The sequence below is a fragment of the Oratosquilla oratoria genome, chromosome 40, assembly GCF_046742065.1.
Source record: "Oratosquilla oratoria isolate Oo_2021 chromosome 40, ASM4674206v1, whole genome shotgun sequence".
Classification (NCBI taxonomy): domain Eukaryota; kingdom Metazoa; phylum Arthropoda; class Malacostraca; order Stomatopoda; family Squillidae; genus Oratosquilla; species Oratosquilla oratoria.
Genome location: NC_134816.1, coordinates 7198735 through 7225563, shown reverse-complemented (window position 1 = coordinate 7225563; position 26829 = coordinate 7198735). Strand labels below are relative to the sequence as shown.

Here is a 26829-nt window from a genome sequence, read left to right as displayed (position 1 = left end):
GGGATAGAAAATTGTCCCAAGGGAAATGGAAACAAGGGGGACACCCAAGACTGGAGACAAGGAAAGGACTCTAGCAGGACAAAGGAGAAGGAAGTAGCAGGGTATAAAGATGATAGAAATTGTTGTGTAGATGAAGATCAGTTAGACAAGATGAAAGATACAGGAGTAAGCCAAGAGTGGTTACCTTATGTGAAAGATGCCAAGACAGAAGTAGAGGGAAGTGAGAGGAAATATGCAGTCAAGGCTCTGCAAGACACAGGGTCATCCTGCACCATTGTGAGACCAAATGTGATACCAGGATTAGAAAATAGGCACATTGGTCAGTTCACCATGGGATTAGCCTCAGGAGTGACGACACTAGCACCCATAGCTAAGGTATTACTTGAAATAGATGGTTGGACAGCAGGTGTTGAATTAGTAGAACTTCCAGTGAAGGCAATAGATGTCATCCTCAGGAATGATGTATGTGAGATAGTCCAGGAGATCAGGCATGCAACAAGCACAAATAAACCTCTTGAAGGAGTATTTGGGGAATGTGGAGGAGCAAGCAGTTGGTGTGATTAAGACAGGACAAGCTGATGGAAACTTTGATTCAGATATTGGGAATCTAAATTTCTTTAATGATTTAGACAGGTCAGACATAAGTTAGGCATTAGAGGGATCTCTGTCATCACTGGCAGGAGAGATGCATGAAGTCTGAATGCTCCTCTGCAAGAATGCCACGATATTTTATTCATGCCTCACCATTAATCAAGCCATATCACACAATGTCATCTTAGAAGACGAAGCCAAGCCAGTGAGACAGACCCCTTACAGATTATCACCCCAGAAGAAGAGGATTATGGAGAAAGAAGTGAAGCAGCTTATGGATCAAGAATTAGTGGAACCTAGTACCAGTCCCTGGGTTTCACCAGCTGTGTTAGTACCAAAACCTGGAGGTAAATGGAGACTATGTGTTGATTACAGAAAGATGAATGCAGTCACAAAAGCAGACCCTTACCCTCTCTCCAGAATAGATGATCTCATTGAGGAAGTTGCAAAGTTTTCATCAAAGATAGATTTGATGATGGGATATCATCAGATCCCTCTTACAAGCAGAGCTACAGATATCTATTTTTGTTACCCCACAAGGGCACTTTCAATACAAAAAGACTCCATTTGGAATGAAAAATTGTGGAGTGTCTTTTCAGCGCCTTGTAAACTGGCTAGTCAAGGGACTGCCTCGTGTTAGAGCATACTCAGATGACATAATTGTTTGCTGATACATGGAATGATCACATGAATAGGTTGAAAGGTTAACTTGACAGACTGAAACAAGCCCAACTTACTGTAAACCTGAAGAGGAGCGCCTTTGGAAAGACCACTACTGAATATCTATGACATCAAGTCAGCCAGAATTGCGTCACACTTCCAGGGTGAAGGATATCATGGAATACAAGGTCCTAAAGACAAAATGAGGTACCAGAAGATTCATGAGGATGCTTGGATTCTATCAAAGGTACTGTCCAAAGGTAGCTGCTCCTTTAACCTGCATGCCCTCTTATAGTCATTTCAGGCGGGATGAAGGTGTAGACGCAGCCATTGAGGAATGTAAAAAGCTTCTACCATCCTGTCTTGATAGCTTCAGATTATAGTAAGACCTTTTATCTTTTTTGTGATGCCAGTCATGTAGCGATAGGTGCTTTGCTTGCTCAGGAAAAGGATGGTGTCATGAGGCCCATCTCATTCATGTCTCAAATCCTCAAGGAATACCAAAAGCAGTACTCTACCATTGAAAAGGAAGCCCTCAGCCTCATATCAGCCTGGGCATTTGTACTCCCAGGAAAACAAAATGTGGTAGCTGATGCCTTGTCACATCCTGACACAAAATGTTTAAGCCTTCTTTCACATGCTTAAATATTTTTATCTGGGGAAGGAGGATGTGTCATGATGTTTCATAATGTGTCACAATATGACACAAAGATATGCAAGTGTAATGTAGTAACTTATGTAAGTTGTGTCAGGTAATGTTTATATCCCTGCAAGAGTTATATAACATTGTAACTGCCCTTACTAGCTATCTTACGGTGACAATACATAAACTGATATTGAATTCTACCACTAATAGGCTATCTTACGCTGGATAATGAGATATAGGGCTATAATAATAGGTAACTTATGATAAATGATCAGTTACAGGACAGTTGCTCCAGAATATGACAGAGGAGTACACAAATGGACTGATTTGCAGTGAAGGGTCAAGAGTTAATACAACAACGATGGCATAGGGAAATAGTGCCATCACAAATCATGCTTAGTTCTTAGCAAGATTCAGATAGATAGCAAATGATAAATTGTAAACCTTCTTCACACAAAAATAAAGTGGAAGGATTGTGTAGTAAGGTAAATAGGAATATAGTCTAGGCCTATAGATATAGCAAAATGGCAACTGCCATTGGCACTTGTATATGCCCCACATATAAAAAGAGGTTGCATGTTGTATTTACCTAGTTGTATTTTACATGATGAGAGCTATGCTCGTAGCGACTCATTTTCGTATCTCTCCGCATCCAGTTTGTTCTTAAAATCTTGTATAATTTTGGCACTCACTGTTTCTCCATTTAGTTTGTTCCAGACATCACTCTATGTGGGAAGCTATTCTTTTTCAAATCTCTTCTGTAACTGTCCTTCTTTAGCTTCTTCTCATGTCCTCTTGTTTCTCTTCTGTCCCATTTTAATAAGTCATCTCAATCAAGTACTTTCATCCTTTTCATAATTCTGTATATGGTCAACAAATCACCTCTTTCTCTTCTCTGTTCCAGTGTTGATAGATGTAATTTCTCCAATCTTTGTATGTAAAATTTGATAGTGTAGGTTGCCATTTTTGTCGCTGTTCTTTGAATTCTTTCTAATTTTATGTTTATTTTTTTGTGCTAGGTGCCCATAGTGTTGCAACATACTCTAATTTAGGTCTTATCAGTGCAACCACTATTTTCTTCACAATTTCTTCATCCATGTAGTCAAAGGCCACTTTCATTGATCTGTATAAGTTAAAAGTCTCTCCAAATAATTTATTGACATGTTTATCAGGTGTCAGGTCACTTGAGATAATCACTCCCAGGTCCCTTTCTGAGTTGAATTTTTTTACTTCCTTGTTACCAATTTTATATTGACCCAGTATTCTATTTTTGCTTTTTCCGAATTCCATTATACTACATTTCTTAATACTAAAGTTCATTTCACATCTCTGACTCCATTCCCATATTTTGTACAGGTCTTCTTGTAGTGATCTGCAATCTTCTGTGCACTCTCTTGAGTAATTTGGCATTGTCAGCAAAGAAATTCATGTAACACTTCACTCCCTCATCCATATCATTTATATATATGGCAAATATTAAAGGAGCCAATACAGAGCTTTGCGGGATGCCACTTATCACATCTTCTCAGTTCAAATTTTTGTCTCTAAGTACCACTCTCATTTTTCTCCCATTTAAGAAATCCTTCATTCATTCCAGTAGCTTACCTTGTATTCCTCCTATTGTTTCAATTTTTATTAACTTTTTATGTGGTACTTTCTCAAAAGCCTTCTGCAAGACCAAGAAGGCACAATCTGCCCAGCCATCTCTTTCTTGTATTATCTCAATCTTGAGTAAAAGCATATTAAGTTTGTGGTACACGATCTTCTATTTCTAAAGCCAAATTGTTTAGGGTTTAATATTTCACTCTCTTCCAAGTGTTTGATCCATTTGTTTCTGATAACCTTTTCGCATATTTTTGCTGCTGTGCTTGTAAGGGATACCAGTCTGAAGTTTGTAGGATCTTCTTTGTTTCCTCCTTTATATATTGGTACTATGTTTGCATCTTTCCAATCTTGTGGTACCTTTCCTTCTTTGAGTGAAAAGTTTATCATCTTGTATAATTTGTCCATCAGTTCATCTATACACTCTTTCAGTATCCAATTTGTAATTCCATCCGGTCCATGCGATTTCCTGACATCTAGCTTTTTTATTTGGTCTCTTATTTCTTTCTGTGTTACCTTTATTTCTTTCATTTTAGGGGATCTTTCTCATTGTCCATCTTCCCAAATTTGTGAGCTCTTAATTGTAAAAACAGACCTGAAATGTCTGATTAACTTCTGCCATTTCTGTGTCATCTATACATTCTTTATCTCCTTCACACAGTTTTACAATTTCATGTGTCTTTTAATTTATCATTTACATATCTGTAAAAGAGTTTAGCTTGATCCTTACATTTGTCTATAATATATTTTTTATAGTTTCTTTTTTCTTTCCTGTGTCTATTCACATACTCGTTCCTAAGTTTTATATATATTTGCCATTTGGATTTTTTTGGTCTTTTTTCCATCTTTCCCAAACTTTGTCTCTTCTGTCTTTAGCCTCACTGCACCTTTTGTTATACCAACACTTTATATAAATCTCTTTTTGCTTCTTCTTTGGTACATATTTATCAATTCCTTCCTTGTACTTTTCTTTGAATATGTTCCATTTGTCTTCCATCTTTGTTTCCTCTTCGGAGAATTTATCCCAGTTTGTGTTTTCGGAAAATTTTCTTAGTTTTACAAAATCCATTTTGTTGTACATTAGTCTTCCTTCTCTATGTTTTTCATTCCTTCTTACATCATTTTGTTCTTTTAATCCAAACTCTATTATTATATGGTCACTCTTTCCAATTGGTGTTTTATACTCCATTTTGTTCATATCTGGTTCAGAAGTTAATATTAAGTCTAGTTTCTATGGTTCCTCATTGTTTCTATATCTAGTACTTTCCTTAACCCATTCAGTAGAATGTTGCTCCAAAGTTCTTCTCCCCCTTTTACTATCATTTCTTCCCAGATTACATCTTTTGCATTAAAATCACCCATAATTACTATGTTACCACCCTCTTTCAGTAACTTTTAGCACGTTCATTGTGTCTTCCAGTAATTTAGAATGATCACTATCAGACCAAGTCTGTGTTTTTGGTGCCAACACATTTGTGCCCTCATTCAAACCCCTCATATTTTAATAAGTTCACACTGTACATATTTAGTTATATAAGTAAAGTTGTTATATTTTGCTTTTCACCTTTATTTCATATCCAGTGTAAGAAAGAAAATCTCCCAACTAATGGTGTCAATTGCTTTGATAGAACTGATCAAATTGTGACCAGGTTTGATACAGCAAATCAAAAACAACATGCCAGATTGCGACACTGCTGTTATACTCATTCTCTTTCACCCTGAATAAATATGTCCCGGAAAAATGATCAAGCCTGTTCACAGAATACAGAGGTCACTCAGCTGCGACTACAAAATGTATACCCCACTCACAGCTCTGACGCATACGAGGGCGTCATTGTATTCAAGAGGTTAAGGATGTCAGTACACTATTTTTTTTTGTTTTTTAATTGAGAAAAAATCAATTGAAGTATGCACAACATACTGGTGAAGTAGGAGTGTCTTACAGCATCATTTATTATTTCCAATTTTTTTTTTTTAAGTATCTTGAACAGGTGATGTCCCTACTTAAAGGGACATGTCATACACGACTAGCTTTCTATTTGACATTTACATTTGAGGTTTTTCTTATTTTTATATACTTTTAGAAGGGTATGTATGTCTGTCAACATATACTGACAGTGAGATGTGAAGGCAAGAAATGTGAAGTAACATTTCACTGTGTATTGCTCAAGTGCTGCTGTTGACTTTTTTTTTTTTTTTTTTTTATCATTATGTAACTTGGGACTATGCTGAATGTTGGGAAATGGCTCATCCTGGTGAAACAACACCCAAACATAAATCATTGTTTCAGTACTGCTCCAGTAAAAGTCAATAAAAATTCTGAGATAAAGTAATGTACATAAATATACCAAAGGCTCTTTTTGCCCTTACATGGGAGGTAGCCAAAAGACCATTCCATCCCTTACATACTCCACCCCCCTCTACCCTCTTCCCGCCCTTTTATCTTGGCACCTCCTGGATGATGGGTCATCCCAGCATCTTGTCCACTGCCCTGGATCAGAAGCAGTGCCACAAGACACAGCACATCCACAGCAAGGCCACTTCATTAATTCGGTGACCCCCCCCCCCCCTCCATCCTCTCATGCAGAAAAGGAGAAGGCAGGGAGAAATCCCTTTGGACTGCATCAATTTTATTTCTCATACATACTTCCTCAACAGACATTCCCCTCTTTCCCAATGCCCCCATTACCCCATCCATCCATCTCATCCTAGGTCGCCCCCTCATGTTCACTCATTCCACATCTGCCTTCCACACCTCTTTTACTAATCTTTCTTCACTCATTTTTTCCATGTGTCCAAACCATCCCAATACTCTTTTATCAACCCTATCTCCCAACTCCCTTTCCACCCCTCTTCTCCTCCTCACCTCCTCATTTCTCACTCTATCTAGCCTAGTAACCCCTACCATACTTCTTAGGCACTTCATCTCAAACACATTCAAACTCCTTTTCTCTTCCTCTCTTATATTCCATGCTTCTGCCCCATGCAGTGCTGTTGGCACAATCACTCCATACAATCTCCTCCTAGCATCCATTCCCAAATGTCTATATCTCGTTACACTTTTTAATACCCCCAAGTCATTTACTCGCTTCTCTCAATCTACATTCTATCTCCACTTCCACTCCTCCCTTTCTTACCACATTCACACCCAAGTATCTAAAAATATCCAGTTCCTCCAGTCTCTCTCCCTTAATACTCACTTCCAGCCTGCTGCCATCCTCCCCTTGTACATCTCATCACCTTACTTTTACCCACATTTATCTTCATCTTCCTTCTTTTGCACACCTTCCCAAACTCTGTCATTAACTTCCCAATCCCTCTCCTGATCCTGCTAAAGATGCAGTGTCATCAGCAAACAACAACTAGCTTATCTTCCACTTTTCTCCATTTTCTTTGATCACTTCCAATCGCTGACCCACTACCCTTGCATTCACCTTTCACACCACCCAATCCATGTATAAATTGAACAGCTAGAACAACATTACACATCCCTGATGATGTCCCACCTTTACCTCAAACCATTCACTCTATTCATTTCTAATCCTAACACAAGCTCTACTATTCTCATAAATACTCCTGACTGCTCTTAACAGCTTTCCTCCTCTCCCATATATCTGCATAACCTCCCACAGTGCCTTCCTGTCTACCCTGTCACAAGCCTTTTCCAGATCCATAAAAGCCCCGAAAAACATCTTTATCTTTTCCTATAGCTTTCTCACATATCTGTCTCACCACAAAAATCTGATCTACACAACCCCTACCTGTCCTAATCCCACGCTGTTCATCAACAATTACTCCCTCTGTTCCTCTCCTAATCTGTTCAATCAAGACCCTCCCATATGCCTTCCCAACTACACTTAACAAGCAGATCCCTCTGAAACTACTACAATCACACTTGTCCCCCTTTTCCTTGTAAAGCGGCACTCCTCCAGTCCTCCAGCACTCTACCCTCTCTTAACCCCTACCATATGGTACCGCACACGTAGGCGTCATGAGGAGCAAGTGGGTTCGCGACGCTGCCATATCGGCGTCTTGATTATATTTATTGTAGTCACCCCTGCATTTTTACATTCTCCCTAATATGCACTGAATCCCATTCTCTATGGTTTTCAAAATCCACGGGTGAAAGAGAGAACGATCGATATAAGCGGTGACTATATTTTATGATGCGAGTATTATTACGACACGTCGTACGGCTGGCATTGGCTGCTGCCTGCAAGATTTAAGTCCCGGAGTGAAGTGGTTAAAAAAACATTAAATAACCTCACCAGCCAGTCCACCATAACAGTACCTCCTTTTTTCAGACATTCTGCATGGCATCCATCCAGACCAGGTCCCTTACCTGCTCTCATCATCTTAACAACTGCCTTCACTTCATCCTTCCATACCTTACCTTACCATTGTGCCATATCCTCTTGGACTTCGGCAACCATGGAGCGCCACCGTTTACGGTCCCTAGTTACTTGTAACATCTGTGCTGGTTTGAGTTGTTTTCCCATCCCCCTCATCAGCCCATCCATATACTTCTCCCTCTGCTTTCCTCTTGCTCTCCTTCCCTCCACCATTACCGTCATCACCACCTCTTCCAACCCTTCCTTCCTCATTATATGTCCTAAGAATCACAACTGTCTTTTCCTTATTGTTGTCATCAATTCCCTATCTGTCTCCATTTCTCTCAATACTTCTTCATTTGTTTTCTTCGCTGTCCATGGTACTCTTAATACTCGTCTCCATATCCACATTTCTGCTGCTTCTAAGTTTTCCTGCAATTTTTTGCTGATTGTCCACGCTTCTGAACCATATAATAGTGTTGACCATATAAATGTTTTAACTGTTCTTCTCCTTATATCTGTAGACATTTTCTTGTTTGTTAAAACCCCTTTCATTTTCTGAAACGTGCTTTTAGCTATCGCTATCCTTGATTTTATTTCCTTCCATATTTCTCCTCAATTTTCCTCACTCATCATGGTCATTTTCTTAGCGCTTCCCACTGCAACTATCTTTCCCTCCCTATTCTCCTTCACATTTAGCAACTCCCTAAAATACTCTACCCACCTTCCTCTCACTGCCTTCTCTTCCATTATCATCTCTCCACCTCCATCTTTTACTTTTTCTTCTGTACTTGATTTGCCTCCTCTTTCTCTCTTAACCTCTTCACTCTGGGGAACATCGCACGTCTGGCAGCATTAGCTGCCCGACGTGCGATGTTGTGTCATAATAATCGCATTATAAAAAAAAAAGACAGTGCTCAATCGTTCGTTCTCTTTCACCCGTGAATTTTGATAACCATAGAAAATGTGATGAAGCCAGTTTAGAGAGAATGGAAGTTACATAGGTACGACTACAATAAATATAATCAAGATGCCAACATCGGCATCATCACGTACCCACTTGCTCCTCATGCCGCCTATGTAGGCGTCACCGTATGGAAGTGGTTAATTCCTTTCCAAAACTTATTATTTTCAAAATTTTCTGTCATACTCTTACCCCATTTCACACCTGCTCTCCTCTTTGCCTCCTTTATCTTATGCTTTACTTCTCTTCTCTTTACTTTGTACCTCTCATATGCTTCCCTTGTCCTAATCTGTAACCAATCTATGAAAGCCTGCTTCTTCTCTTCTACAACCTTCTTTGATTCCTCATCCCACCACTCACTATCCTTCCTTCTATTTCCTCCCATCCTCCTTGTTCCACACACCATCTTTGCACACCTTATGATTCCCTCCTTGAACCATCCCCATTCCTCCTCCACTCCTAGTTCTACTCTATCCTTCACTCCCTCCCACTCCTCTCTCAGCTTCTTATACTCCTTCTCCTTTTTTTTTCTCATTTAAGCAGTTCACTCTAAGTACCTCCCTACCTTCTACCCTTTTCCTCTTTCTCCACCTATTCTCTACTCTCAACTTACCTTCCATCAAAAAGTTATCTGATATTCCCCCACTCTCTTCCCTTAGAACAGGTACATCCTTAACTCTTCCTATTATACTCCTGGTTACCACTATATAGTCCATTAATGCTCTATCTGACACCCTTCCATCCACCACCCTCTCCCATGTGTACTTATGCTTGACTTTCTTCCTAAACACTGTATTTGCTATCATCAACTCTCTTTTGAGACACATTACCATCAATTCTCCACTATGATTTTTTCCTGGAACTCCATACTTCCCAATCACTCTGTCTATTGGTTCATTTCCTACCCTAGCATTATAGTATCCCAATACCACTACATTGACATTTCTCCCTAATCCCTCTATGCACTCATTTAAATCCATCCAAAACGCCTCCCTTTCCTCTACGCTCTTCTCACTACCAGGCCCATACGCACTTACAAAAACCCACATCTCCCTTACCAGTTTTATCTTCATCCACATTAAACTTGAAGAAACCTCCTTCCACCTCACTACACGCTTACCTATCTATTCACTTACTAGTATAGTCACCCCTTCTCTCTCTCATCAATTCTGAGAACCTCCCAACTACACTCCCAAACTCACACTCACCCCTCCCTCTCAACTTAGTTTCACTCAATGCCAACACATCCATCTTATCACAAACATAATGCCTATCTCTTCCCTTTTACTCTCATCTGTACCACATCTATGCACATTAAAAGACCCAAACCTTAGGGTACTGGTTGGAAAACTCCTAGACCCTCTTATGCCTTTACTTTTTTTATAATGTCCCCTGTGGCACTACAAGTAGCAGGATTCCTAGTCCTATCCCCCATCCTGTTTTTTGTCGCCTTGTATGATTCATGTGGGAAGACTTGGTGGTGGCATTCTTTTCTCCCACCACAAGGTAGGCAAATAAAGGAAATGAATATTCTGAGAAATGGTACACGACAATAACAAGGGGTTGGGGGACAGCATAACGGAGGGACAGTCACAGTGTCATCATTTTTCTATGAACAGAGTCTTCCTCTATCACAGACAAAACGATGTGTGGCTCTGGTCCATAGGGGCACCCCATATAGACCCCAAAGTAAATGCATGCTACTTTGCCACAATAACATGCAGCCAATACTCCAGATGGGTATGTAAATGTAAAAAGTATCATCACTTATAAGTATCATCACTTAAAAAGTATCATCACTAATAAGTATCTATGCATTTTTCATCTAAACTGCCAATAGTTTTTTCACACAGAGGGTGAAAATTTTTGTTTCATCTTTGTAGCTCAATATCTAAGTAACCATTTTTGTCATGTTTATGCTCATGACTCAGAAACTTCTTTCACGATATAATTTTTTTTTTCTATACAATACTTATCCTTTTCTCTAAATTGTCTTGTTGAATTATGTCTATAGCTTTTAGCAATACAATTATGTTTTTTTTTTTTTTTTTTTTTTTTTTTTTACAAAATTTAGGTACTCACAAAGAAAAATCCATTATGGTGTAACTTTCATACATAGAGTAACAAGTTAACAAGATAATATTTGTCAAAGCTTCTAGTTAAAAAAATATATAAATAAATTAATAATAAATCAAATAATAATAATAATAATAATAACAATATCAACAGATCATAGTTTTTATTTGTTTCTATGATAAAAGAAAAACAAAAGTCATATTTTTTGTTTTCATATTTTTCACTTTTCAATGGATTCCATAAAAGTTGGCACAGATCACTTACATTGTCTACCATTTACAGGTAAAAAAATGACTTACAAGAGCTATGTCTATAGAGGAGAAAATCTCTGCAAGGTCACCCATATCGAACAGGTTTAATATGAAAGATGGCTTTTCCTGGATGATGGGACATCACTGCATCTTGCCCACTGCCCTGGGTCAGAAACAATGTACCAAGACAAAGCACATCCACAGCAAGGCTGCTTCATTTAATTGACGACCCCCCCCACCTCCGTTCCCACATGCAGAAAAAGAGAAGACAGGGAGAAACCTTTCTGGGTTGTGTCAAAATATCATTCACACATACTTCCTCTCCCCCCATACCCCACCCACTCCCTTCCATGAATCACAGCATCATCCATACACAATCATTCTCCACTTGCCCCTATCTTCTGCCTTCTCTCTTCCTTCCTCAACAGACATATCCCCTCTTTCCCAATGCCCCTTTTACCCCTTCCATCCATCTCATCCTTGGTTCCCCCTTCTGTTCACTCCCTCCACCTCTGCCTTCTACATCTCTTTTAGTTATCTTTTTTCACTCATTCTTTCCAAGTGTCAAAACCATCCCAATACTCTTTCATCAACTCTATCTCCCAACTCCCTTTCCACCCTTGCTCTCCTCCTCATCTTGTTTCTCACTCTATCCAGCCTAGCACATACATACAGTACATATACCCAAGGCTTTTTCCCCTTTCCAAGGGAGGTATCCAAAAAACAAAAGCATAAAATTCACTCCCACCATTCCATCCCTACATACTCCAATCCCATTCACCCCCCTCCCTCCCTCTTATCTTGGCTCACTATAACCACATCACCATTCCCATAAATCATGTGAGCGGTGTCACAATCATCACCCAGACATTCTGTCGCCAAGACATCCGCTCTGACAGGAAAGTTGACTAAACAGTTAGCCGAGCACTCGCAACCAAGATACACACACAGACATACGAACGCACACATAAATGCGGTCAATCGCCAATTCCGAATAACACACGACAACACAGTAGTAATCAACCCTTGCCCCAGAAGCAAGCTACCAGAAGAGGCTGGACGACCGTGTTGTGAACAGCTGCCCAGGATGTAACACTTCACCCCATACCATACAACACATAATGGAAGACTGCATTATACACAATCATGCACGCAAACAACACAACATACACTCTATAAAGGATTTGTGGGAAAACCCAGTTTCGGCTGTGGCCTTCCTTGGGGAGACGGGACTGCTCGGACAGACAGTCTAGGGAACGACAACAACAACAACAACAACAACAACCCTTGCCCCCTGGATATATTATACATTATAAAAAGGGATATAAGAAAAAATTTATGAACTAACAACAACCATGTAAAGGGCCGGATTTTCCTATTAAAATTGTTTTCAAGGTGACTAAAGAGCACCTCAGAAAATTACAGACTCAGCACTTCCGCCCCACAAAAACGGAGTGCAGAGCTCCAGGAGCGGTCGGTGTCTGACGTGCCCTGTGTATCATAGTGTACAGAACTGTGCGTGAACTGTGTAGATAAAGTGAAGAAACTGAACATTGTGATTTGTAACCCCAGGGGGGTTGGTTACATTCTTGTGTAAATAAAGTGAAGAAACTGAACATTGTGATTTGTAACCCCAGGGGGGTTGGTTACACCTGGATGATGGGTCATCCCTACATCTCACCCACTGCCCTAGGTCAAGAGTGTGGTAAAACACAGCACATCCACAGTCAGGCCTCTTCATTTAATCAGTTAATCGGTGACACCAACTTTTCCATCTCCCCCATCTTCTCTTTTCCAGCCTAGTAACCCCAACCATATTTCTCAGGCATTTCATCTCAAACATATCTAAACTCTTCCTCTCTTATGCTCAATGTTTCTGTCGCATACAGTGCTGTTGGCACAATCACTCTTTCATACAATCTCTTCATAGCATCCGTTCCCAAATGTCTATTTCTCATTACACTTTTTAATCCCCCAAGGCATTTACTTGCTTCTCTCAATCTACATTCTACCTCCACCTCCATTCCTCCCTTTCCTGCCACATTCACACCCAAGTATCTAAAGCTATGCACAAAGAAATGACTAATCTACGAAAAGCTAAGACATGAAGAGAGCTTAATGACCTAAAAAGTGAACTAAGTATGTTCAAAAGTGATAACAAAAGAAAAATGAAGACAGAAACAAAAATGAGGAACTGAAAAAAGAGGTCAAAGAACAATTACAAGCAGTGACTGAAAAAGTGGGAGAATCAATTAAGGAGACAGATCTCCTAGAAATAAAAAATCAGTGGAAACAAGAACAAGAAAATCAGAAAATAACATTTAAAGAAATAGTACAACAGCAGGTAGAGGAAAATGCTAAAGAAACGGTAAAGTAATTAAAAAAAAAAGGAAAACTGGGTAAGAGACACTGTGGGTAAAAAAAAAAGTGCATTGTAGTTTACAGTATTAAAGAAAAATATGATGTATACAAATACCAAAGAGAAAAAGAGAAAGAAATTGCAAAGGAAATTCTGAAAGTGGTTCAAGAAGAGGGACAAGAATTGGACAAAGATATCGAGGAGGTGCATAGGATGGGACAATACTCTAGAGAAAAATACTATAGGCCACTAAAAATCAAACTAAGGACTCAAATGATAGCTGAAGAGGTACTATCAAAAGTGGCAAAGCTAGCAAATAGTAAAAATTATAAAAATGTATGGATATAAAAGGAAATGAGTGATGAGGAAAGAAAAGGCACTTAGAAATTAAGCAAATGAAAAAAAAAAAAAGAGAGAAAAGAACAGAGACTGAAAAAAATTAGTTTTTTTTGGGGGGGTACTAGATCTGATGGTACCTCTTACCATCATGCCATATCCTCTTGGACTTCGGCAACCATGGAGCGCCACCGTTCACGGTCCCTAGTTACTTGTAACATCTGTGCTGGTTTGAGTTGTTTTCCCATCCCCCTCATCAGCCCGTCCATATACTTTCTGCTTTCCTCTTGCTCTCCTTCCCTCCACCATTCCCGTCATCACCACCTCTTCCAACCCTTCCCTCCGCATTATATGTCCTAAGAATCACAACTGTCTTTTCCTTATTGTTGTCACCAATTCCCTATCTATCTCCATTTCTCTCAATACTTCTTCATTTGTTTTCTTCGCTGATGGTAAAAAGAAGAAAAAAAAAAGAGGACACATAAAAAAACAGAGAAGAAAAGAAAAGAATTAAAATAACATATACAAACATATATGATATGACTTCTGGACTAAATGAATTAAACAGTTATCTGTTATTAGAGGAACAAGACACATTGGGAATTGTGCAAAATTAAAAGGTCCACTGCCATCAAATACTGTGGGACAAGGTCTATACAACCATTGGGTGAAAAATAGAATGAAAAAACAGGGTGATGGAGTCATGATCTTGACTAAGAAAGGTTTAAATGTGACAAAGATAACAGAAGGAAAAATATATGGAATTGATTATGATTAAAGTTGAAAACAGAAATATGAAAAATAGAAAATTTTTAGTAGTATATGTGCCTCCAAAAACACAGGCTTAGACTGATAGAGATCATTCCAAAATACTAGAAGACACAAAAAATGCATTGAGTTATCGAAAGGAGGAAACAGTAATTATGGGTGACTTTAACTCAAAGGAAATATGTTGGGAAGAAATGACAGTAAAAGGTGGAGAGGAACTTTGGGGAAATATTCTACTGGATATGACAATTGAATACACATTGACTCAATGGGTGAACAAAAATAGCAGATATAGAAACAATGAAGAACCATCAAGACTAGATTTAATATTCACATCAGAGCCTGAAATCATGGACAAAATGGAATACAAGACACCAATTGGGAAGAGTGACCACGTACTAAGAGGGTTCGAACTTAAAGAACAAAATTATGTGAGAAGAAATGAGAAACATGGAAAAGGAAGACTAATGTAGAACAAAATGGACTTCGAAAAAATTAGATTTTTTTTTTCAAAATGCTAACTGGGAAAAAAAATTAAATGAAGAAACAAACATGGAAAAGAAGTGGAACATATTAAAAGAAAAATACATGGAGGGAACAGGTAAATATGTACCAAAGAAGAAACAAAAAAGGGTATGCATAGTGTTGGTATAACCAAAAAATAGTGAAGCTAAAGATACAAGAGACAATGCCTGGAAAAGATGAAATATATATATATATATATATATATATCAAACTAAGAAATGAATATGTAAATATACGCAGGAAAGAAAAAATAAACTATGAAAAAGACATAATAGAATAATGCAAGGGCCAACCTAAACTAATCTACAGATATGTAAATGACAAACTAAAAGACAAACACAAAATAGTGAAACTGTGCGAAGGAAATAAAGAATATATAATGTAGAAATGGCTGAAATTATGATCAAATATTTTCAATCTGTATTCATAATTGAAAGCTCACAAAATTGGGAAGAACAAATAGAAAGATCCCCCACAATGAAAGAAATAATGGTAGCACAAAAAGAAATAAGGGACCAAATAAAATACCTTGATGTCAGAGAGTCACACAGGCCAGATGGAACTGCAAATTGGATATTGAAAGAATGTATAGATGAACAGACAAAATACACAAGATAATTGGTTTCTCACTCAAAGAAGGAAAAGTACCACAAGATTGAAAAAATGCAAATATTGTACCAATATACAAAGGAGGGGATGAAGAAAATTCAACCAACTATAGACCGGTCTCCCTTACAAGTACAATAGCAAAAATAAGTTATAAAAAGTAAATGGATTTGGACACCATTTGGAGAACAAAATACTAAATCCAAAACAATTTGGATTTAGACGTGGAAGATCATGTGCCACAAACCTAATGTGTTTTTATTCAAGGCTAGTAGAAATAATACAAGGGACAGATGGGCAGATTGTGCCTTCTTAGATTTACAAAAGGATTTTGACAAAGCACCACACAAAAAGCTACTAAGAAAAATTGAAATAATAGGTGGAATACAAGGAAAATTATTGGAATGGATGAAAGATTTCTTGAATGGGAGAAAAATGAGGGTGGTACTTAGAGACAAGAACTCAAATTGGGAAGAAATGATAAGTGGAGTCCCACAAGGCTCTGTATTGGCTCCGATAATGTTTGCCATATATATAAATGACATGGATGAAGGTATGGAATGTTATATGAACTTCTTTGCAGATGATGCGAAACTACTAAAGAGAGTAAGTACAGAGGAAGATTGCAAATCATTGCAAGAAGACCTGGACAAAGTCTGGAAATGAAGTCAAAAGTGTAAAGTCAATTTCAACATCAAGAAATGTAGTATAATGGAATTTGGGAAAAGCAAGAATAGAATATCGGAACAATATAAAATTGGTACAAAGGACATTAAAAAAGTCAACTTGGAAAGGGACCAAGGAGTAACTATCACCAATGACATGGCACCAAACAAGCATATCAACAAATGAGTCAGAGAAACTTTCAACTTATTAAGATCAATGAAAGTGGCCTTTGACTACATGGATGACATAATGGTAAAGAAAATATTAGTTACATTGATAAGACCAAAATTGGAGTATGCTGCAACACTATGGACACCTAGTACTAAAAAGAACATAAAGAAATTAGAAAGAATTCAAAGAGCAATGACAAAGAGGGCACCAACAATCCCCAAATTGACATACAAACAAAGATTGGACAAACTCTAACTACCAATCTTGGAACAAAGAAGAGAAAGAGGAGACCTGCTAACCATCTGCACAATTATGAAAGGGATGGAAGTCCTTGATAGAGATGACTTACTAAAGTGGGATAGGAGAAAAAGAAGAGGACATGAAAAGAAACTTAAAAGAATAGTTACAGAAGAGATCTGAAAAAGAATAGCTTTCCACACAGAGAGATATCTGGAACAAACTGAATGAGGAAACAGTGAGTGCAAAAATTATACAAGAATTTAAGACCAAAATGGATGCTGAAAGATACAAAAGCAGGTCACTATGAGCATAGCTCTCTTCCTGTAAAATACAACTAGGTAAATATTCAAACTCTTCCTCTCTTATGTTCCACGTTTCTGCCCCATACAGTGCTGTTGGCACAATCACTCCTTCACACCTCCGTCGTCGTTGTCGCATGACCAAGAAGTAGAGGATTTACAGGATTTACGACAAAAAAGGAAACCTGGTTTGTATTGTAGGGGTGGGGAGTGATCGTAAGTGTCCGAAATGATATCTCTGCAGTGCTAGTCAATGGTACTAACATGGAATTAGCAAAAATGAATGAAAACAATGACTCGAAAGCCAGTCACGAACCAGAGCCATCTGGCGTCAGTCGATCGAACCGCGATGTAAACAAACCTTGTCCAAACACGTGCGATAAGAAAGATTTTACGGGATTTAGTAAGTATGAAAGCAGGAACTTAAGTCAATTATTAGAGATAGAGAGAGATATGAGCAAAAATAGGATTCGGTGGGAGAATGAAATTATGGACTAAAAAAAGACATCATAGGATTAATAGACTGCTTAGCACATGCGAATCACGAAATTTCTGACCTAAGAAAAACAAACTTGGATCTTAAAAATGAGATTAAAGAAATTAAAAGGGATATAAATGAGTTGAAGAATGATAACGAAAAGAAGAAAACTAATGATAATAACAATAGTGAAAATTTAAAGAAAGAGGTGAACAATAAATTACAAGAATTGACACAAAAGATCGAAGAGAACCTAGGTGAGGAAAGTATTCAGAAAATTAAGGTGGAAGAAAAACATCGAAAACAAGGAAATTGCTTTTAAAGGAATAGTCAAGCAGCAAATGCAGGATAATGCAAAAGACACAATTATCCAAGTGATTAACGAAAAAGCAAACTGGGTCAGGGATACAGTAGATAGAAAAAATGTATTGTGGTATATGAACTAAAAGAAAAACAGGGATTGGCAAGGTACATGAGAGAAAAAGAGGAAAAAGAGACAGCAGTAGAAATCCTAAATGAAATTCAGGGGGGAGAAAGAGATGCACGCATAGACCTGGAAGAGACATATAGAATCGGTCGCTATTCTAAGGATAGAAATCGACCTCTAAAGATAAAATTAAGGTCACAGATGGTAGTAGAAGACATATTTGAAAAAGTAGGCAACTTGGCAAAGAGTGAAAAGTACAATAAGATATGGATAAAAAGAGAAATGAATACTGAGGAATTAGAAAAAGAAAAGTCACTAAGAGAAGAAGCAAAGGAAAAAAAAACCACAATGAGAATGGAGACAGAATGCAAAGAATTCCATTGGAGAGTAATCGACATGAGATTGAGACAATGGCACATCAAACGAAAAAACGAAGGACAGAAAAAATAATGGAGAAGGAAGAAAATTAAAAGTGGCCTATACTAACATTGACGGATTAATTTCAGGTCTGAACGAACTCAATTATTATCTGTTAGAAGAACAACCAGACATAATGGGAATTGTAGAGACTAAACTAAGAGGTGAAATACCATCCATCGTTATTGGACAAGGTCTATACAATTACTGGATAAAAAACAGGGACAAGAAACAGGGAGGGTGTCATGGCCACGTTCACAAACACCCAGACCATGACAATATGTTGTAGCGAAGGAGCCCGGATCCAAGAGAAACAATGAGCCCCTTTGTGCGCAGGGACTCTATGGACAAGAAGTGCGTGCGAATGTGCCAGCGGAGGAGTACGAAATTGGTGACCTCGCCGATATCAGGTCAAGGGGCACGCACGCCGAAACCAGGCGGCGAAGTAGAGCCAACATATCTTTGGTCACATTACATTGTAGAATTAAGGTATCAGGTAGAAATTATTTTGTGAGCCCTCTCCACACAAGAATAAGGAAATGGTGGAAGTGTGGAGTTGGGTAAATAGAATTAGGATAAATTAATTAAGTACATGTTGGCACCTGTGCTATGACGCTGGTGTCGTGTGGTCTGTGTATATAAGAAGGGGAGCAGTGGTCCTTACCCCCACCCCGTTCCTGCACCGCACTCTGTTCTTGCTCAACATTGGTAAGAGATATATATATTTATACTTTTATACTGTGCTAGAAAATCTATTCCCGTTGCTTTTTCCATTGCTTTTTCTTTAACCCCGCGAAGAGAAAGAATATCCAAAATGAGGCTACGTTTTGAATCTAATATTCTGGATTGAAGGAACTACTCGAATCCTAAGTCTCGATTCGATGTATAAACTCAAACACAGAGCCTAGATTCGTGACATATAAATGGGGGCCTCCTGTCCGGGATACTTTCACTTCACTGGATGAGAGAAACTGGTTCATAAAAGCACGCAGTTACAAAAAGAAAACAAATTAATAATCATCAATCAGACCGCCGAGCAACTTGTGCTCGTGATCGATCCTAAAAACGCATTTAATCTGGCTTCATTGTTTACATTCAGTTACGCGTCGCCTGGGGGTATTGTCGTCAAAAAAAAAAAAAAAAAAAAAATTCTTTTATCACGATGTCCTACCCAAACACACCAGTAAGTTCTAGGAGTAGCCCCGGCTTTGAAGGATTCCCACAGGTGAGAGAAGGGGAAAGTGACATAGAAAGCAGGAGAGGGAGATCTCACACTAGTGATATAGAATTCGAACAAAGTAGGAGCGAAAGAGACTTCGACCCGGGGGAAGATGAAAGCGTTAGATATTATTATAACGCAAGGAGCAGTTTCAGTGAGGGAGAGATAGAAGGCAACGTACGTAGGAGACAAGAAACAGAAATTCGCTATTATGGGGAAATTCCCCAAATCAGAAATTATGACATAGAAGATAGAATGAGTGAAATCAGATTAGGAAGTAGACCAACCAATAGGGAAAATGAATACACCTATAGACAAAGGCCAGACACACCACAAGAAATAGGAAGACACTATTGTAGAGAGGAAGGTAGAGAGACGCCAAGAATGGGAAGATGTAGTATGGAATCAGATAGGGTGGATACGATCAGTTCCCACAGGAAAGGGGCCAACACTACAACATGATAGACGACATGGACAGGTTCAGAATAAATAGGGACCCTAGAGTTGAAGTGGGCAGTGAGCAATACCCTAGAAGACGAACAGAATCAGGGGGAGAAGCAAACAGGTGTCATATAGAACATCCTACTTACCAACAGGCGGGAGTGAGTAACACAGGAAACATAATAGACAGCATCAAGGCAAATCACATTATTCCCAAATTTAATGAAGAAGACCCAGATCTATTCTTCACATCATTCGAAGGTTTGGCCAAACAAATAGGATGGACAAGGGATGTCTGGCCGGTAATGATAAGATCTAGCCTACCCCCAAAAGCCTTAGATGTGTATACTATGTTTGACTGTGAGGGCATTTATGAGTATGATCAAATTAAATATGAAATACTAAAAGTTTACGAAGTCACCCCAGAGTACTTTAGAAAAAAGTTCAGAGAAGGAGAAAGGAATGTCAGTCGTGGATTCATAAATATGGCTAGGAAGTTGAGGAGTGAATTTTCGAAATGGATGAGGGCAGAAAATGCGATAAGTGCAAAGGAAATTATGGAAGTAATGGTTAGGGAGCAATTTTTAAACTTACTTAGCAATGAAGCCAAATTATATGTGACCCAACAAAAATGTGAGACCCTAATGGAGGCGGCCAGTCGTGCCGAAAACTTCGCCCTGAGGATGGGTGAGACACAAAGTCAAAGAACAAGCACAGTACAAAATCAAAGAGATAAGAACAGAGGTGCATTCGCAGTTCCGGGTCCGGGCCAGAGGTATACAAGACCACAAGTAGGGGATAGCTGGAGAAAACCTCAAGAGATGTCTCAGGTGCGGGAGATACGGGCATAGGACTCAAGATTGTTACACCAGACTCAGTGATCGGGCATACAGACAGGATATGGGAAATAGCCAGCCCAAGCAAGGGATAATGTGCGTTGAGAGAGATGAGGATGCATATATGAGGGACTCTTGTGAAAATCTCGGTCATGGGATGGAAACTTGCTCAGGAAGGAAAGACAAAGGAAAAACACAAGTACAGGAAGACAGGACAGACGAAGTGGGGATCAACCCAAGGTGGTCAATGTAGGTGAAGGATGCCAAGATGGGAATCGAGGGGAATGAAAAAAAATCGCGGTAAAAGCACTGAGGGATACGGGAGCGTGTCGCACCATCGTGAGACCAGATCTGATACCGGGTTTAGAACAGAGAAGCACAGGTAAATTCTCCATGATATTGGCGGGGGGAGTAATAGAATCAGCTCCTTTAATCAACATGATTTTGGAAATGGATGGACAGGTAGCAAAGGTCGAGGTAGGCTTAGCAAAGATACCGATAAAAGGAGTAGATGTCCTCTTAGGAAATGACGTAGGCGAAGCGGTTCCCATTAAACTAAAGACAGTCAGCGACCCCATACCCAGACAGACACATACACTTACTGACACAGCTGACATGGCCGATCCTGTGGCACTCATCACTAGAAGCCAGGCCAAGAGAGCACAAGAAGAGGAGGAACAAAGAAAAAGTGACCTAGCCCCCCTGCTTGGTGGAGACTCTGGGGACGAGACCAAAGATGAGGCGAAGGAAGAGACGATAGCGGACAAGAATGAAGAAGACGTCCTTGCAGAGGAAGTCGTCAAGGGGATCGCTGTGGATGCAGAGCGACTCATCATACTCCAGAAAGAGGACCATGAATTGGAAGCGGTGCGCCGAGCGGCAGAAGAGGAAGAGCAAGAAAAAGAAAAATATGATGAAAGAGAATTCATCATAGAAAAGGGAGTCCTCTTAAGAAGGTACAAGACACCAGATAAGGTAGGGGGCGACGTTATTCTACAGATAGTCATCCCGCAGGTGATGAGGGAACGTGTTGTGAAAATGGCACATGAGGCTACTTGTGCCCACCTCGGGACCACTAAGACAAAGCAGGCTATAGCAGCCCATTTCTTCTGGCCCCGAATGTCAGAGGATGTTAAAAAGGTGGTTAGGGAATGCATCGTGTGTCAAGTGACTGGTAAACCAAATGATACACCTAAGAGAGTACCCATGCATCAAGTTCCTATAATTGAGGAACCTTTCTATAGGGTTGTCGTAGATTGTGTGGGCCCTCTCCCAAAAACTAAGTCAGGGAAACAATTCTTAATAACCATAATGTGTCAAGCTACTCGGTATGCTGAAGCGATACCTCTCTCCAACATTAAGGCCAGGACAATCACCAAGGCCCTAATGTCTTATTTCAGTAAGATGGGCATGCCTCAGGAGGTACAGAGTGACAGGGGCACCAATTTTTTAAGTGGGATATTCAGGGGAGCCCTAGAAGGCTTCAACATAAAACACATAATCGCTTCAGCATATCACCCCCAGAGCCAGGGGAGTCTCGAAAGGTTCCACGGAACCTTAAAACGTATGATTAGAGCCTTTGTTTTAGAATTCCAAAAAGATTGGGATGAAGGCATAGACTTGTTACTCTATGCCTCCAGAATAACTGTCCATGAGGGTTTAGGTTTTTCTCCATTTTACTTAATGTTTGGCAGGGCACCAAGAGAGCCCCTCGCTTCCCTGTATGACCAGCTATTGTCAAAAACTCCAGAAGGAGGTATCCAATATACTAAATTAGTAGGTAACAACTTCGAAAAGCTAAGAAGAATCAGACAGATAGCAAAGAAAAACCTTGAAGTAGTGCAGGGAAGTTATAAGAACCAATATGATAAGAAATCAGTTAGGAGGGAGTTAAAGGTAGGAGAATATGTGCTTGTACTGTCCCCTCAGAGAAACTCATTGCATCCAAAATATGAGGGACCATTTGAGGTGCTCGAAAGGAAAGGGGGTCACAACTATGTACTGAGAAATCCAATGAGAAGATCTGGGATACAGCAAGCACATATTAACCTCCTAAAGGAATTTAAAGGGGTAATAGAAAAAGAGGCAATTGGTGCAATTGAGACAGGACAAACTGAGGGAAGTCTTGACTCATATATTGAAGATCTAACATTTTCTTATAATTTGGACAGATCAGATAACAATGAGGCATTGGAGAAATCCTTGTCGTCATTGGAGGGAGAGATGCGGGAAGAAGTTAGAGCACTACTCCGCGAGCACATCCAGGTATTTTCCCCATGCCCCAGCGTTACCCAAGCAATCCATCACGACGTCATACTAGAAGATGGTGCCAAACCAGTGAGACAAGCGCCATACAGATTGTCGCCCCAGAAGAAGAAAATCATGGAGGAAGAAGTTAAACAGCTCATGACCTAAGGATTGGTGGAGCCTAGTACTAGCCCCTGGGCCTCACCGGCCATATTGGTACCAAAACCCGGAGGTGAGTGGAGGCTGTGCGTGGATTACAGGCAAGTAAATGCGGTCACCCAGGCCGATCCTTATCCCCTCCCTAGAATTGATGACCTCATTGAGGAAGTTGCTACAGCCCATTTCCTTTCGAAGTTAGATTTGATGAAAGGGTATCACCAGATTCCCCTTACAAGTAGGGCCCGCGCGATATCTGCATTCGTCACACCCCATGGGCATTTCCAGTATACTGTCACCCCCTTCGGATTGAAAAATAGTGGCGCCTCCTTCCAGCGCCTTGTGAATTGGCTTGTCGAGGGATTACCAGGTGTCAGAGCCTATTCGGACGACATCATTGTGTTTTCCGACACGTGGGTTGATCACCTGTACAGGTTGCAGGGGTTGTTTGACAGATTAGCACAGGCCCACCTCACCGTGAACATGAAGAAGAGCTCATTTGGGAGAAGTTCCATTGAATACCTAGGACATCAAGTGGGCCAAAACAGCATCACACCATTGGAAGCCAAGATCAAGGATATAGTGGAGTTCCAGGTTCCGAAGACACGACGAGGCGTCAGAAGATTCCTTGGCATGCTGGGATTCTACCGCAGGTATTGTCCAAACCTCGCGGATGTGGCTGCTCCTTTAACCCGCATGCTCTCTTGTAATCCTTTCAGGTGGAATGAAGGCGCAAATGCAGCCATTGAGGAGTGCAAGAAACTTCTCTCTAGAGGTCCTGTCTTGATTGCCCCTGACTATGGTAAGACCTTTATTATCTTTTGCGACGCCAGCAAAGTAGCTGTAGGTGCCATGCTTGCGCAAGAGAAGGATGGCGTCATGAGGCCCATCTCATTTATGTCTCAGGTTCTCAAGGACTACCAAACACAGTATTCTACCATTGAGAAGGAAGCTCTTGCCCTTGTATTAGCCCTTAAGAAATTCCATGTATTCTTAGATAGAAAAGTACAGTAGTTATCCTTAGTGATCATAATCCATTGAAATATATCATAGAAGGTAAAACTAAAAATGATAGGCTGGCTAGATGGGCGATAGCTCTCCAAGGTTACAATTTAACAGTAAAATATATTCCAGGAAAGTCTAATGTGGTAGCTGATGCCTTATCACGTCCCGACATAAAATGCTCAGACCCCGTTTCACAGGCCTGATCATTTTTTCCGGCGATAGGGGGATATATGTCATGGCCACGTTCACAAACACCCCGACCATGACAATATGTTGTAGCGAAGGAGCCCGGATCCAAGAGAAACAATGAGCCCCTTTGTGCGCAGGGACTCTATGGACAAGAAGTGCGCGCGAATGTGCCAGCGGAGGAGTACGAAATCAGTGACCTCGCCGATATCAGGTCAAGGGGCACGCACGCCGAAACCAGGCGGCGACGTAGAGCCAACATATCTTTGGTCACATTACATTGTAGAATTAAGGTATCAGGTAGAAATTATTTTGTGAGCCCTCTCCACACAAGAATAAAGGAAATGGTGGAAGTGTGGAGTTGGGTAAATAGAATTAGGATAAATTAACTAAGTACATGTTGGCACCTGTGCTATGACGCTGGTGTCGTGCGGTCTGTGTATATAAGAAGGGGAGCAGTGGTCCTTACCCCCACCCCGTTCCTGCACCGCACTCTGTTCTTGCTCAACATTGGTAAGAGATATATATATTTATACTTTTATACTGTGCTAGAAAATCTATTCCTGTTGCTTTTTCCATTGCTTTTTCTTTATCCCCGCAAAGAGAAAGAATATCCAAAACGAGGCTACGTTTTGAATCTAATATTCTGGATTGAAGGAACTACTCGAATCCTAAGTCTCGATTCGATGTATAAACTCAAACACAGAGCCTAGATTCGTGACAGAGGGGGAATCATGTTCTTGGCCAAGAAAGACCTAAACGTGACAAAAATTGCAGAGGGCAAAGGTAATGTTGAACTGATCATGATAAAAGTTGAAGGCAAGAATATGAAAAGTAGAAAGTTTGTGGTGACCTAGGTGCCTCCAAAAACGAATGCTTGGAAAGAGAACAAACATACAAAAATGCTAGAAGATACAAGAAAATCACTAAATGATACTAATGGGTAAGGGTAATCTGGTAATTATGGGGACTTCAATTGCAAAGAAATTTGTTGGGACAACATGACAGTGCGAGGAGATGACTTGTGGGGCAATGTACTGCTAGACATGACCATGGAGTACACAATGACCCAATGGGTCAGTGAAAACACAAGGTACAGAAACAATGAAGAGCCATCAAAACTAGATTTAATATTTACAACAGAACCTGAAATAGTGGACAGAGTCCATTACAAGACACCAATTGGAAAGAGTGACCATGTACTCATCGATACTGTACTAAAGGAAGAAATAGACACGGAGAGGAACGAAAAGCATAGGAAAGGAAGATTGATGTACAACAAAACAGACTTTGCAAAACTAAAGACATTCTTCCGGAATGCAAACTGGGAAAAATTCTATATGGAAGAGACAACAGTGGAAGAGAAATGGAATATATTGATGGATAATTACAATGAAGGGGTAAACAGGCATGTACCAAGACAAAAGCGAGAGAGTACATTAAATGTTGGTTCAACAAAAGATGCAGTGAGGCAAAAGATAGAAGGGACAAAGCTTGGAAAAGTACTGGAGGAACTGAATATTTTTAGATACCTGGGTGCGAATGTGGCAGGAAAAGGAGTGGAGGTGAAGGTAGAATGTAGATTGAGAGAAGCAAGTAAATGCCTTGGTGGATCAAAAATGTAATGAGAAATAGACATTTGGCCATTGATGCTAAGAGGAGATTGTATGAAGGAGTGATTGTACTGACAGCACTGTATGGGGCAGAAACATGGAACATAAGAGAGGAGTTTGAATGTATTTCAGATGAGGTGTCTGGGAAGTATGATAGGAGTTACTAGGCTGGATAGAGTGAGAAATGAGGTGAGGAGAACGGGGGTGGAAAGGGAGTTGGGAGATAGGGTTGATGAAAGAGTATTGGGATGGTTTGCATACATGGAAAGAGTGAAGAAAGACTAGTAAAAGAGGTGTGGAAGGCAGATGTGGTAGGAGTGAACATGAGGGGGTGAACTAGGATGAGATATATGGATGGGGTGAAGGGGGCATTGGGGAAGAGGGGAATGTCTGTTGTGGAAGGATGGGAGAGGACAGAAGACAGGAGTAAATGCAGAATGCTTGTATATGGATGATGTTGTGATGCATGAGGTGAAATGGGTGGGGATGGGGGATGAGGGAGTATGTGTGAACAAAATTTGATGCAGCCCAAAGGGATTTCTCCCCGTCTTCTCCTTTTCTGCATGAGGGGACAGAGAGCAGGGTGGGGTCACCGATTTAATGAAGTGGCCTTGCTGTGGATGTGCTGTGTCTTGTGACACTGCTTATGACCCATGGCAATGGACAAGATGCAGGGATGACCTGTCATCCAGGAGGTACCAAGATAAGAGGGA

General features: G+C 40.0%; 1 protein-coding gene across 2 annotated transcripts in view; it reads right to left on the bottom strand.

Moving 5' to 3' along the window:
• Positions 1 to 26829, bottom strand: part of LOC143020628 (nardilysin-like) — a 252330-nt gene that overhangs the window by 154368 nt on the left and 71133 nt on the right. The window lies entirely within an intron of this gene.